At 38.9% G+C, this 12,935-nt stretch overlaps 1 long non-coding RNA gene across 1 annotated transcript; it reads left to right on the plus strand.

Annotated features, from left to right (window-relative positions):
- Nucleotides 1-351: 351 nt before the first annotated feature.
- On the plus strand, nt 352-7,274 carry LOC141740178 (uncharacterized). The gene is made up of 3 exons (XR_012585902.1): nt 352-412; nt 994-1,043; nt 6,899-7,274. It is a non-coding gene; the product is annotated as an uncharacterized LOC141740178 (long non-coding RNA).
- The last annotated feature ends 5,661 nt before the right edge of the window (nt 7,275-12,935 follow it).

Consider the following 12,935-nt stretch of genomic DNA (forward strand, 5'->3'; position numbering starts at 1 on the left):
CATTAAACAATTTTTTCTTTTGCTTCATTAAAACCGTTATGTTATTAAGTTACCTTAACACTCTTGTCAGTAAGCATTTTCATTCCACCTCCTCCAAGTTCCTGCTAAGTGACCACGTCAACGACAATCAGTCCCAAGGTCAGCCGCACAAAGGGAGAAAGAGAGGGTGCTGGTGTTCACATCAAAACCAGCTGTACATAATTTGATCTTGACAAAATTTGCTTTTACCTGTGTAACTCCTGCCACGTGGAATATGAGTTCAGCTTAATTAGTTACTAAGGGCACTGGTCTTCTAAGGTGTGTTGAAATACATGCAAGGAGAAGCCCTGTGCTCTAAAAAAAGACTCACGGAGCAACTTTCAGCACACAAGTTCAATTCTGGAAGAAATAGATGGATCAAGAACATTTTGAGGTAACTCATTGGTAAAGGAGCCTTCACTTCAGTAGTAGCACTGACAAGAATTACTGATGAAGGGCATAGAATTATTTTTCAAGTACACATTTCAGCTGTAGAACAGTAGAACAGGAACAGCTGTTCTCTTTCCTAGAACCTTTTGGACCTACAGAGCACATTTCTGTGTTTGGTGGGTGATTAATAGAGTTTCCTTAATTTGTCTGGATCTGGAGCGTCAATAAGACATTAGAGATCTCCAGGAGGGATTGAAGAACATGGTGTTCTTATTTTGTTGTTGCATATTCCATATTAATTTTCTCTTCCTAAGCATTCAGTAGTTGAGGACATCAGATATAATGAAATGTCCTGTATCTTTTCTCAAGAGATAAGGACACCAAAAGACCTTACTGGAGTGTCTTTATGAAATTACAACTGAAAAACTAAAAATACCACAAGCTGTTATTTGTTTAGAAAGCCTTATTTATTTTTAACAAAATATTAAACTAATTGTGATTTTTTAATTACACAAATTGCAACTGAGATTTAAAAGAAGCCAAATGCAAGGGTTTTTTTAAATTTTATTTTGTTTGAAATTTCAGGATTTTGTGATTCTTTCTTTCCTTCAACCATTCACGCTATGGACAGAAAGGTATTAAGAACTGCTTATTCTTTTCCCAGCTTTTTCCATTTATGAAGTTTCAAAATTTCTCCCATGTCGGAGAATGGATGGGAAAATGTACAGACTGCATGCTGTTCCTTAACTTTCAAAATTTTGATGAAAAACAAAAAAAACCTTTGTATTTTCAAGGCCAGGCAGTCTCTTTTATTTTATTAATTTTCTGCAAAACATTCTTGATAAAAAGAACTTTATATAATTTATGAATGTTGAATTTACGCTACTGGCTTTAATGAGAAACAAATGACAAAAGATATCTCTGAAAGAGTTTCACATTGAACATTTATTTATATTAAGATTTTGAGCTTGGATTTGGGACAGTGGTAAAATGAATTCATATGTGAATTATATTCCTATGTATATATATGGATTTATGGAAACGGAAATCCATATTTGAATCATGTAGAGAAAATGCATGGCAAAGAACAGAGCTCTTCTGTATTTCATTTATAAAGAAATATAGAAAGTGAGATAACACCAGTGAAGACTCTTTTACTGAAGGAGTGTTAAGCTGCTGATCACCAAAGATTCACAGGACTCACTTCTCAGTTGCTCTCAATGACTTCTGAGTAGAGAAACATCAAACGGTTGTTCTGTCAGCAGATGGTTATAATAAATGTTTTTACACGTGTGCAAATTCATTTCAACCTGTAATGAAAAGATTTTACCTCAGATTGGCTGTATGATTTCACTTGTTTCTTGAAATTCTGATGGGAAAAAAAAGCTCTTAATTTCATATGGAAAACATCGACATTTTTGAGATTTGGAGGTTTTTTAATGAATTCACCTTTCAGCAAAGCATTTCCGGGCTATCCAATTTCTGTTTCAAGGCAAGGTGGAGATTTAAGTTTTTTGACAGTAAGACATATTCTTAACTGATCTGACGGTATGAAAATACCCAGAGAGCAACAAAAGGGTACAGATACCCTAGGAAACTTCCCTAATACATTGTGAGTGGACACTGAGTTTCCCAAATTGAGAACATATTCCATAGATTACGTAAGACTACAAGGTGGTAATTAGAAATAAGAGGTATCATTCCCAACTGGAGGACCATAAAACTCTTCCAGAGTAGTGCTATATCCACTGCTGGTTTGCTTAATTATTGTTATATGCAAGCACTATCCAATTTTGCCTAGTTTGCAGTAGGATTCTTGTTGCAAGAGATGGGGCTGCCCATTATCCTATAAGGAGAATTCCAGACCACAGGAATGAGATTTTGTCTCAGCTGATCACAAAGAATATATTCCTCTGTGAAATGCAAATTAAAATTAGCTAGAACTTGTGAGATAGCAGCAGAACTTCCCAAGAAGGAAACCTTATGTACAAGATGAAATACGTGCAAAAGAAGGCAGCTTTCCGAGTATTTGGGAGGACTTTATTTCTAACAGGCTTTTCCCCCATGTAAAGTAACCAGTAGAAATAATTTCCTAAAATAGACTCTCTTAATGTGATTAAAACACTTCTTCTTGGTGAGGAGCAATAGATAGACAAAATTCTTTGTAATTAATTTGCTTTAGCAATTTATCCATTTGGGCCACAGAAAATCATTTTAACCCATTTAAAGATAGCTACCTAAAATGGCTGTGGCCCTTCTGCCAAGAAGGAAAAAAGAAAAGCTAGTGGGAAATGCAACAGGAGAAGGATTCTCAGGAGTCAAGAGGATGTCCAAGCCACAAATACATTCCAGTAGATCACTAATGAGTGAACATGTCTCATGTCTTACCGCCTGCTATAATCACTCATTTGATTTAAACAACATTTGGTTCCAATGTGTGTTTCATTTCCAGAAGGCGGGTAAAAATCTAGCTGAAAACCATATTCAGTGTTGTCTTTGCTGTTTTGATTAATTTCTAGGCAGGATGACTGTGGTTTGGGTTGCTTTGAGCACTGGCATGAAGAGTTTCCACAGTTTGGCTGGCAGTTTACTATGACCAAGTTTTGTGGCAGCTAGATTCTTTGTTAAAACCTGGTTGAAACTCAAAATTTTATTTCCACAGGAAATGCTGACATTTGGGGAGGGGGGGAAAAAGGCAAGCTCCAATCAAAACTGAAAACTAATCATTTTCTGAACTCTGTGTAGAGGGAGATTCCAGGGGGTAAAAATTGCTTCAAGAAGAATGAACTGTTGGAGATTGATTCTGAGCAACAACCTGGGTGGCCCCTGGAAATTGGGGACCATGAGATCATGCAATCTCAGAAAATCAAAGATAGCCTGAAACATTCAATGTGTTGAGAAGAAAGTCCAGAATCCCTCGACACCAGCAGGGCCCTGTAACATTTCCAACTGCATGGTAGGAGGACCGGGAAAGTTAAAATTGAAAGTCTCAGATAATTTAAGAAGATTCAAATTTAGTCGTGCAAGTGCTACCCAAAGTTTCCTGACACATAACACAGGATGGCCTTGAACTGCAGATCATGGACTTTGAGATTGCTAAATATTCTGGTAGACAGAAACAGGAATGCAACCCACTTCAGTCACCATGGAAGTTCAGTGCAGGGAGATATTGTGTTGCAAACAAAATATTTGTGAAGACCTTATTTTCAACTCTCAAATATCAGCCAAAACAGGCTCACTCCATTGTGTATGTAAATTGGCTGCTTTCAAGCATATTAAGGACCCTATTCAGTAGGATTTGCGTTACTCTGCATGAGGTGTCATTTGAAACTCTTTTGTATTGTAGGAATCAGTCCAGGGAACACACAACATAAATGTACAATCTTGCCCACGGCTATAGAAAGAATGAAATTTTGAAAAATAAAATTTATCTAGAAATCAAGTTCCTTCAGTCCCACAGAAGAGAAACACCACTCCCTTTGACCTCCCAGAAGCAACCCCCTCAAACTTTAATTGAAAAATGCTATTAAATTATAATTTGGTTGCTGATATCATTTCCAGAGAACTGACCAAGAAAGACTCTGCAGTAAGTAAAAAAAGAAGAGTAGAATCAAGGAAAAACTCTTATCCCTCGGCTCCTTTCAGTGAAATAGCTGAGTCAACTAGTCTAAAACTGAATTTGTTTACTTGCCAGCCTGTGAACAGCAGTTGAAATACGTATAAGTCAGACAGAATAAGTTCTAATCTCAAGGCAGCACACAGTGGATAGCAATTACTTTGATTTTAAGATAGGTCAATATGGAAGTAGATCCACTGAAGAGGAAAAGGTCAATTCTTGACAAATAGCAATTCCACTAGCTTTACGCCAACAGCAGTAAATTGTCTCCACTTCCATTCAGTTTTCTTTGGTACTTATTCTTCTTTCAGCTATGAACTAGTTCCTTGTTCAGAAAATTACAGATTGGCTTAGCTTTCAAAGCTACTGTTTTTCACATTTGGTGGTGACGCAGTGAGCACTGATGAACTTCCTCACCGTGGATTGACTTGCAATGTTTTCACAGCAACTGGCATTATTTAGGGATATTGTTTATGCTAGTCTTGTTAGTAAAACTGTTCTTAGCCTTGGTCCCAAGGTAGCCAAGCTGTGAATGCGCACCTCTATCTCCAGCTGTGTCTTCTCTTGCAGAGAAGAAACAAGGCAATCACTCAGTTATTCTGTTCATATAACTCAGAAAACTGTCTTTCTGTTAAGAACAATGGGCCTCATTCTTCTCTTCATTGTCCAGTCCTTTGCTGGGCTGACGCCACTGAGAGGCTGTTACACCACCACAAAACTAGTCCTATACATAGAAGCAGTCCTGGAAAATCCTGGAAATAATACTAAGAGGATTCTTCTTTGTGAAAAAAATCCATTTAATTCTTTTTAGGATTTTGTTCTTATCATATTTCGTCTTGTTGTCTGAACTGCAGAGACTTGGAAAAATAGTTACAGGTCTTGACTTCTATTCCCTAGGACAAATTCAGCAAAGTGGATTCATGTTTCACATTTTGAAGCCACATCCAGTCTTGAAACACCCATTCCCTCACACTTTCACAATACTGCTGTATCCAATCCATCTCTAAATACAGTAATGATATGTCCTTGGTTGTCTGCTCATTAACAGAAAAAGTTTCAACTCTACCCATACCGCATAGTTTAGATTAAGTATCTAACCTCGATACTTTCAAGAAGAGAAAGAAATTGTAATAGTATTTAGCTCTAATAGTTCTGAAATTTTAAAGTGTTGAAGTTTGTGAGGAACAATCTCTAAACAACTGAAAAATACATGCGTATCTATAGACATGCATGCATGCACACACATGTATACACATGCACATGTATATGTGCAGGATTTATACTGTGTTCCAGCAAGGAATGAGAAGAGTCTCCAGTACTTGGCTTAAAAATCCTCCTAACACATGGATCTTATTAAACTGTACCTCAGTCTAACTGTGGCTGAGCAAACAAAAGTGGTTCCACATGGCTGATAAAAAGTTTGATCAAGAATAGGAAAGAAAAATGTTTCTACTTGCCTTGCTGCCTCCGGAAATCTGCAGATCGAAGACTGAATTATTTTGCCTCTACTGCAATGTAGGTAATCACTGAAGTCTGACCATATCTCCATTCAAATGAGAGGGAAAATGTCAGAAGTATTCAGCCAAACAAAGCCCAGTGATTCCACATTGAAACTGAAGGAGAGCAATAGCTATACATGCAAGCCCGAAAGCTTTCCTCCCCTTACATCTTACAAACTATATTCTTCTCATAATACTGTGAAAGTAAAGAATTTGGAAGATAAATTGAGAATTTTGCTCAGATACCTTTGTTTAGAGGAGCGATCCTTAAATACTACAACCGTTACTTGTTATCTTATGCTAATTATAATAAATAAATATAATAAAAGTTTTATATGATCCTTCTTCAAATTACATAGTACTTCTTATAAAGAAGAGAACTTGTAAAATAATTTATAAATTCTGCTGGAACATAAAGGGACACCTACAACAGCCTAAACCAGCTCTGTTATCTCTTCATTGGATGCAGTTACAGTTGCACACCCAATATATCTCCTCTACTTCCTGACAAATTCCTGCGGCACAGCAGCTTACTGTGCCATGTATGAGAGAAAATAGCTGATGCCTAATCTGCTGATACAGAAATACAAACAGCTTCTCACATTATACAACTGCTAATATGCGATCCAATATTTCTAAACTTAGATCGTTATAAATAGGGAGACACGAGGAGAGTCTAATAGAGCTATGTAGTACAAACAAGCTTGTAAGAGGCAGAGCAGGCAGTCTCGTGAAATGAGGCCCATGAAAAAATGCAAGAGAGGTAAAAGATAGTAATATAATTACTTATCTCAAATGGCACTTTACTTCCTGGAAGATGCCACTGATATCAATGGAGTTATTTCCAAAATTAGACACTTGTCAGTAAGGATAAAGTTACAGGCATATACTGATTCAAAAATAATAGAATCATGGTTAACAATCAGAGCAGCCTTTCAAATCAAGCAACTGTGTCCGTTTTTTCTTTTAAGAGGTAGAGGTGAAGGAAACAAACGAGGGGACGGGCAAACTGGGTATATCATGCAATAGATCTCTATAAAGTGTTCTTGGTCTCCTCCCATCTCCAACTTTTACAACTTCTTTTCTTCAGCTCCTCTTTCCCCTCTCCATCAGGAGTGAGTGCATGTTCATCTCTGCCCTCCTGTCTACCCGGCATTGATTCATTCCTTCTCCTCAGGACTATCCCTTTCCCGATATTCAGTACACTTATCCTTGATCGACCATTTACCTCTTCATGATTCAAAAAAGTCTACAGAAATAGTAAGAAGCAGATAATGAGGTGAAAAACAATATGGAGACATATTAATGGGGTTTGGGTGGGTTGGTTGGCTGGTTTTGCTGTTGCTTTATCTGCTTCTATGTTGTTCATTCCCAGAAGCCAGAGCCAGGAGGGAAAGAGCCAAGAGTGGGCTATGAATGGATCCTTGTAAGGGACCTCAGGACCCAGGAAGAAAGCAGAGGGGCTGAAGAGAGGAACTTTACACAAGATAGAGCTCTGTCCTGGAAGTCCTGTAATCTTGTTCAGCTAAAACTCCTTACTTTATTGGCATGCAAAGTATCAGCTTCCTCAGTGCAATTTAATCAGATACGAAACTAATGGAAGAATCTGTCCCTATATTTCATTCTACAGGACGAGTGCATATTATCCTCAGGGCGCTGTGTAGTACTAACCAACTGAAAAAGAGAAAATCTCTTGTGAATGTACTGTTCACATAAGATCTGGTGATAGTTGTGAGTCCACAATATTTGTTTTACATCAGTTACCAAATATTGCATTTTGATTAAAGCATCTTCCATACCAATAAGTATATATGAATATATGTTATTTCATTACAATAATCTTGCAGTTGTGTCTTTTAATTAAATTTCAAACTTAAGAACTGGCAGCTCCAGTGATTGTTGCTTATCAAGTTTGATAAAGAGAGAAAGAAACCCCACAGAAAGAAACCCCAGAAGCCCCACGGTATTTCTTTCTGAGACTACAAGGTACGTAATGAAGCAGACCCCTTGAAGTAGAAATACATGTCTTCGAATAAAACTGTGAACTCAAAATTTTTTTTTTGCTGTGGCCAGCAGTTATCAGAACTTCCTGCCATGCTAGCAAATATTAGTCTGATCTTCTGCCGCAGCAGGAGGAAATTTCTCTGCTGGTTGTGCTGAAGAAAATGGGCAGAACATCATGTTTTTATTCCCTATTCAGGCTGCAAGGCAGGAGGAAATTTGGAGGATGCTGGGCTTCCTCCAAAAGAACTCAATCTTCTAGCATCGTTGTCATCAGTGTTAACATATACAATTTTGAGGGGAAAAAAGAGAGAGAACGAGAGCACACCCTAGTCTTTTCTCTTTAAGAGAGAATGGGATCAAAGAAATCCAGACACAGCAAAAAAGGACATGACTCAGATTCATTACCACTAGGTCCTTGAAGTCCATTCATCCACTGGGTCTTTCTTACACTCGACCCTAACAGTTACACGGCTCACCCTTTATTTCAGTGGTCAGAAAAGATGGGAATTATTAAAGCCTAAAATTTTCTATGATCTTTTGTTTGACAAATCCTTTCTGACCACTGCAAAACCAGACTAGCAATACAATCATGCTGTAACCTATAGTAACCACAGATGCACTCAAGGACAACATGGATTTTTGAAGACAAGAGGACTAAAACTTATAATGTCTTTTCATTTTCAAAACACGAAAAATACTCTAAGTAGGCAACGTACAAAGTATCATATAACATACAAGACAAATGCTCTGCAGCCCATTTTCACCACAGAAATAAAAGGAATGCCAACACCAGTAATGAAAAACACTTATAGAACAGTAAGTTGCCTGGAAACAGATAAAGGTATTTAAACTTTCATATTTTCTTGATGAATCTACAGAGAGTAATGAGAGAAAAGAAACATAACTTTCACATATGTCTATGTATTAAGTTTACATGGCAAGGTTTTGGTAACAGGGGGGCTACAGGAGTGGCTTCTGTGAGAAGACACCAGGAGCTGCCCCCATGTTGAGCAGAGTCCATTACAGACAGCTCCAGTACAGACCCATTACTGGGCAAATTTCGTAGCACCTCTGTGATAACATATTCAAGAAAGGGTAAAAATGCTGTCAGAGAGAGGAGTGAGAAAAAATGCAAAAGAAGCAACCCTGCTGACACCAAGGTCATTGAAGGAGGACGAGGAGGTGCTCCAGGTGCAGGAGCAGAGATTCCCCTGCAGCCTGAGGTGAAGACCATGGTGAGGCAGGTTGTCCTCCTGCAGCTGGTGGACGACCACAGTGAAGCAGATATCCACTTGCAGCCCACAGACAACTACATGCCAGAGCAGTAGGAAGCTGCAACTCATGGAGATACTACACTGGAACAGGCTCCTGGCAGGAGCTGCAGTCTGTGGAGAGGAGCAAACCTTCTGGCAGGACTGGTGACCCTGCAGGGGACCTACACTGGAGCATTTTGTTCCTGAAGGACTGCACCACATGGGGAGGACCCACACAAGAGCAGTTTGTGAAGAACTGCAGCCCATGGGAAGGACCTACACTGCAGCAGTTCATGAAGGACTGTCTACTGTGGGAGGGACCCCATGGCAGTGACAGAAATGAAGTGTTATGAGCTGACCAAAATCTGCCATCTTCATCCACCTGCGGCCCTTGGGGCAGTGGAGGAGGAGATAGAAGAGTCAGGAGCAAAGGAATGAAGTTGAGCCTGGAAAGAAAGGGGGAAGGTGTTTTTAGTTTTGTTTTTGTTAATCACCTTGCTAGTCTATTTCTAATTGGAAATAAATTAAATTAATCTTCCCCATGTCAAGTCTGTTTTCCCGTAATGGTAATTGGTGAATGATTGCCCTGCCCTTATCTCAACCCACGAGCTTTTTTCATCTTAATTTCTCCCCCTGTCCTGGTGAGGAGGGGGAGTGGGAGAAAAACCAGCCAAGGTTAACCCACCACAGTTCATTTTTGGAGACATAAAGAGCAATTAGAATGACAGAACAAAGAGAAATAGTTGGCTATATTTGCAACAGAAATATTTTGCACTCTCCATCTGATTTCAAAGTTTGTTTATAATGATAATATCAAATTATATCAAATGTTGCCATTATAGTTCTTTCACAAAAATCATAAAACAATTTTTTAAGTGACATAGGTACAGTACTTGTATTTAAAGCATTCAGTCCACATCTGAATAGCAACCTAACTGAAAATCCTGCAAATCACAGGATTTACTTATGACTATTACAGTTGCATAATAATTTATAGATCAAATTATAGAGGACAACGACCACAACACATCCCAACCAATACTGGTACTACTTATAGAATCCCCATTACTAAATGTAAATAGGAAGGAATAACTGCTACAGCTTTGATTTGTATGTTACAGCTTTTCTGCTGCATTAACAAACTTACCAGTCAAAAATGACACTTCATATTTTACAGCTGGCATATTTGACCACATTTAACAAATGTGTTCATCTTCCTTTCATAAAAAGAAGTTATATAAATCACCTTGATCCTTTGAGCAGTCATTGAATACGCTAAGCTCCAATGAAATCCAGAGAAATAGGACTAGAAGGGACCTCAGCTGTTCACCTAGTTCAAGATCATCTGCTCCTACATGATCCCTCAGAGATGCTTCTTTATTGTCATTGAGGGAGATGTCCCAGCCACCCAGGTATTCTATTCCAGATATTCAGAGTGGGGAGAAAGGGAAGAAAAAGACTCAGAGAGCCTAGAGATGGAGGTGGAAAGGGTAGCAGAGGTTTGCCTATGACTGAGGAACACAAAAAATGTAGTATACGGAGAACAGAGAGAACATGGGAGGCACATACCTTTATTAAAAGGAATTAAGTTGCAAAAGCAAGGCCTTAGTACTAACAGTTTAGGATCTTGTATTAGCTCTATTTACACATTAGTGTTGCTTCCTTGCAGTCACAACAATGCCCAAACCAGGGTGGAAGTAAAAAGTTAATGGACAAACAATTTCTGCAGATTACAGAAATTAATGTCATGCTATTGTTTTTGAGAGTCTTCACTCAAATGAGTATTTCAAAGGGGAACACAAACACAAGACCTTGTGTTTATAGTTCAGTTCAATTTTTGATGATGTTCATGGATAATTTATATGGATTTCAAATAAGAATCATATCAGCTCCTTCAGGACAATGTCTTCTAGAGAGTCATCTGGGTTTTTACACAGGTATTTGAAAGGTGGAATGCACACTCAAAACACAAAAGTGCTAATCTGGAGGGAAAAGTGCAGCTGCTCTGTCCCCCTCCTGTAAATCTGCATGTGCACCATATTCCCTTTTCATAGCTTTCGACACCTTCTGACCTTGCTATGGGATCTATATATATAGGGAGAGTACAACACTGAGGTGAATTTCATTATGCAGATGTGAAGGGGAGAAAATTACTCTTAGTAATTTTCTAATGATATATTTAAGTTCTGAGAAATTAAGTATCATTCATAATTCAAGAGTACAAATATGTCAAACCACCTGATGGTAAATCAACTATGCACATCTAATAGCAGTTCTACACTTCAACAGAACCCACTATAGGAAGGAGGGATGCAGTCTATATTTATAGACTCTATTTTGGATGGCAGGATATAGACCTAAAGGCCTTGTTATCAGATGCTGTATTACTCCAACATTAATGGAAGGGGATGAGATAGCTGCACTTGTTACCCCATGGAAATAGTTAAAAGGTCACGCAGGTGATGCTCCGGCAAGTCTAAGAAAGTGCTCTCCTCCTGGCATTCCCTTGAGCCAGGGATGAAAAAACATTGGCAGACATTCGAGAAGAGCTCCAAACCTGAGCTGACAGTGCTGAAATGTCAGATGACATAATGCTGACAAGGAAGAAACTGTGGGTAATTTCTCTCCTTCCCCGTTTCTCCACAAGTTTTATTATATACTTATCCAAGGCTGTGAATTTTCAAGAATAGTTTAACATTACAAGGTGGGGGCAGAAGACCAAGAATCTTAACACAGAAAAGTATTTTAACCTTCAGGGTTTGCTGATCCATCAATTTTGTAAAGTACTGCTGAAATCAAGGGTCAATTTATGCCTACCAGAGGTCAGTAAAGTGTTAGGTGCATACACGCCTCAGGGCAAAAAACGGACTTCGCAAACCAAACTGGTAGGAAAATAGCGAAACTTTGAAAACCCTGAGGAGATTTTAGCATTTCAATAGTTCTAAAAGCTAACATGTACTTGCCTCTGGGTTTTCAATTTGTCCCTAAGATATTTAGGCATGGACTGCCAGTTCGAGGATTAGTACATATATTTCCTCCTCCCAGCGTGGGAGCCATTTGTACAGCTGCTGCTTTGGGAAACGTTCAATAATCTTTCATTCTGAAAAGTCATAAGCACTTGTGGAAGCCAAGAAGTCCTTTTTGGACATGCGCTGCCTCTTTGCTTTGGCTTCCGCACATTTGATCTGCACATGCAAGGCACAGAAAAAAGCTTTGTTGTGAGTTTGTCGCATTCTAAGAGTGAGAAATCACGGAAATAACTGGCTGCAGGAATTAATGACGCTTAATTCCCAAGGCAGAGCACTAACAGGACAGATGCATTCAAAAGAATGAAAGCGGATGAATCTGGAACTAAGGCAGAGCCTAACATATGGGAACAGATAAACCTGTCTATAGAAAAGAAGGACGCGTGGAATTGTGCCAGTAGTCAGCTGAAACTGGCTCTGTTCACAGCCTTGAAACGTATATACTGTTTTCTCTCCAAGCCTTTCTTTCTCTTTGATTGCTTCTACCTCCAGTCCAGAAGACCAATCAAATTACAAGAGACTATTCTTTAGGGGGTTTTTTTGCCCACCTAGTAACAGGATGATCTGGAAATCTTATGAGAACTGCACTTAAACTTGGCAGACAATCATAGCCCAAGCAGAGCCCAGTCTAAAACCCTGAAGTCAGTAGAAAAGCTCCCTGTGCCTGAAGCCCAGGCCTGAAATGCATTTACAAGTCCCGTGCCTGGATATGGCTCCAATGGTATACTTGATCAAGGAAACATAATGTGACTTCAGTCAGGCTCCAGCTAGGAAGAGGCATGCTGTAGGGACCAGGGATAAATGAAAAGCCAAATTTCTGAGTGTTTTTCCAAGCCAAATAAAGCCGCTGAACTTTCTGGGGTTTTCTTGGCACTTCTAGTACTACTGGGAATTTGAATGGTGCCTGTCCGAGGATAATAGACTCCCTCTGTAAGCTATTGTGATTCTTTAAAAAAGCGTCATTTTTCTCAATCTTTCCAGGCATAGTCATGTTCTTAATAGAGACTGGACAGAGCAGGAAACGAAATGAGATGTTCTACAAGATCTAGATTAATGTCCATGAAAAGAAACCCACACCCCTGGATCACCCCAACAGGTGATGACCCAGTTAGGTTAATAATTCATTATA

This window comes from Larus michahellis, chromosome 3, assembly GCF_964199755.1.
Source record: "Larus michahellis chromosome 3, bLarMic1.1, whole genome shotgun sequence".
NCBI classification, from domain to species: domain Eukaryota; kingdom Metazoa; phylum Chordata; class Aves; order Charadriiformes; family Laridae; genus Larus; species Larus michahellis.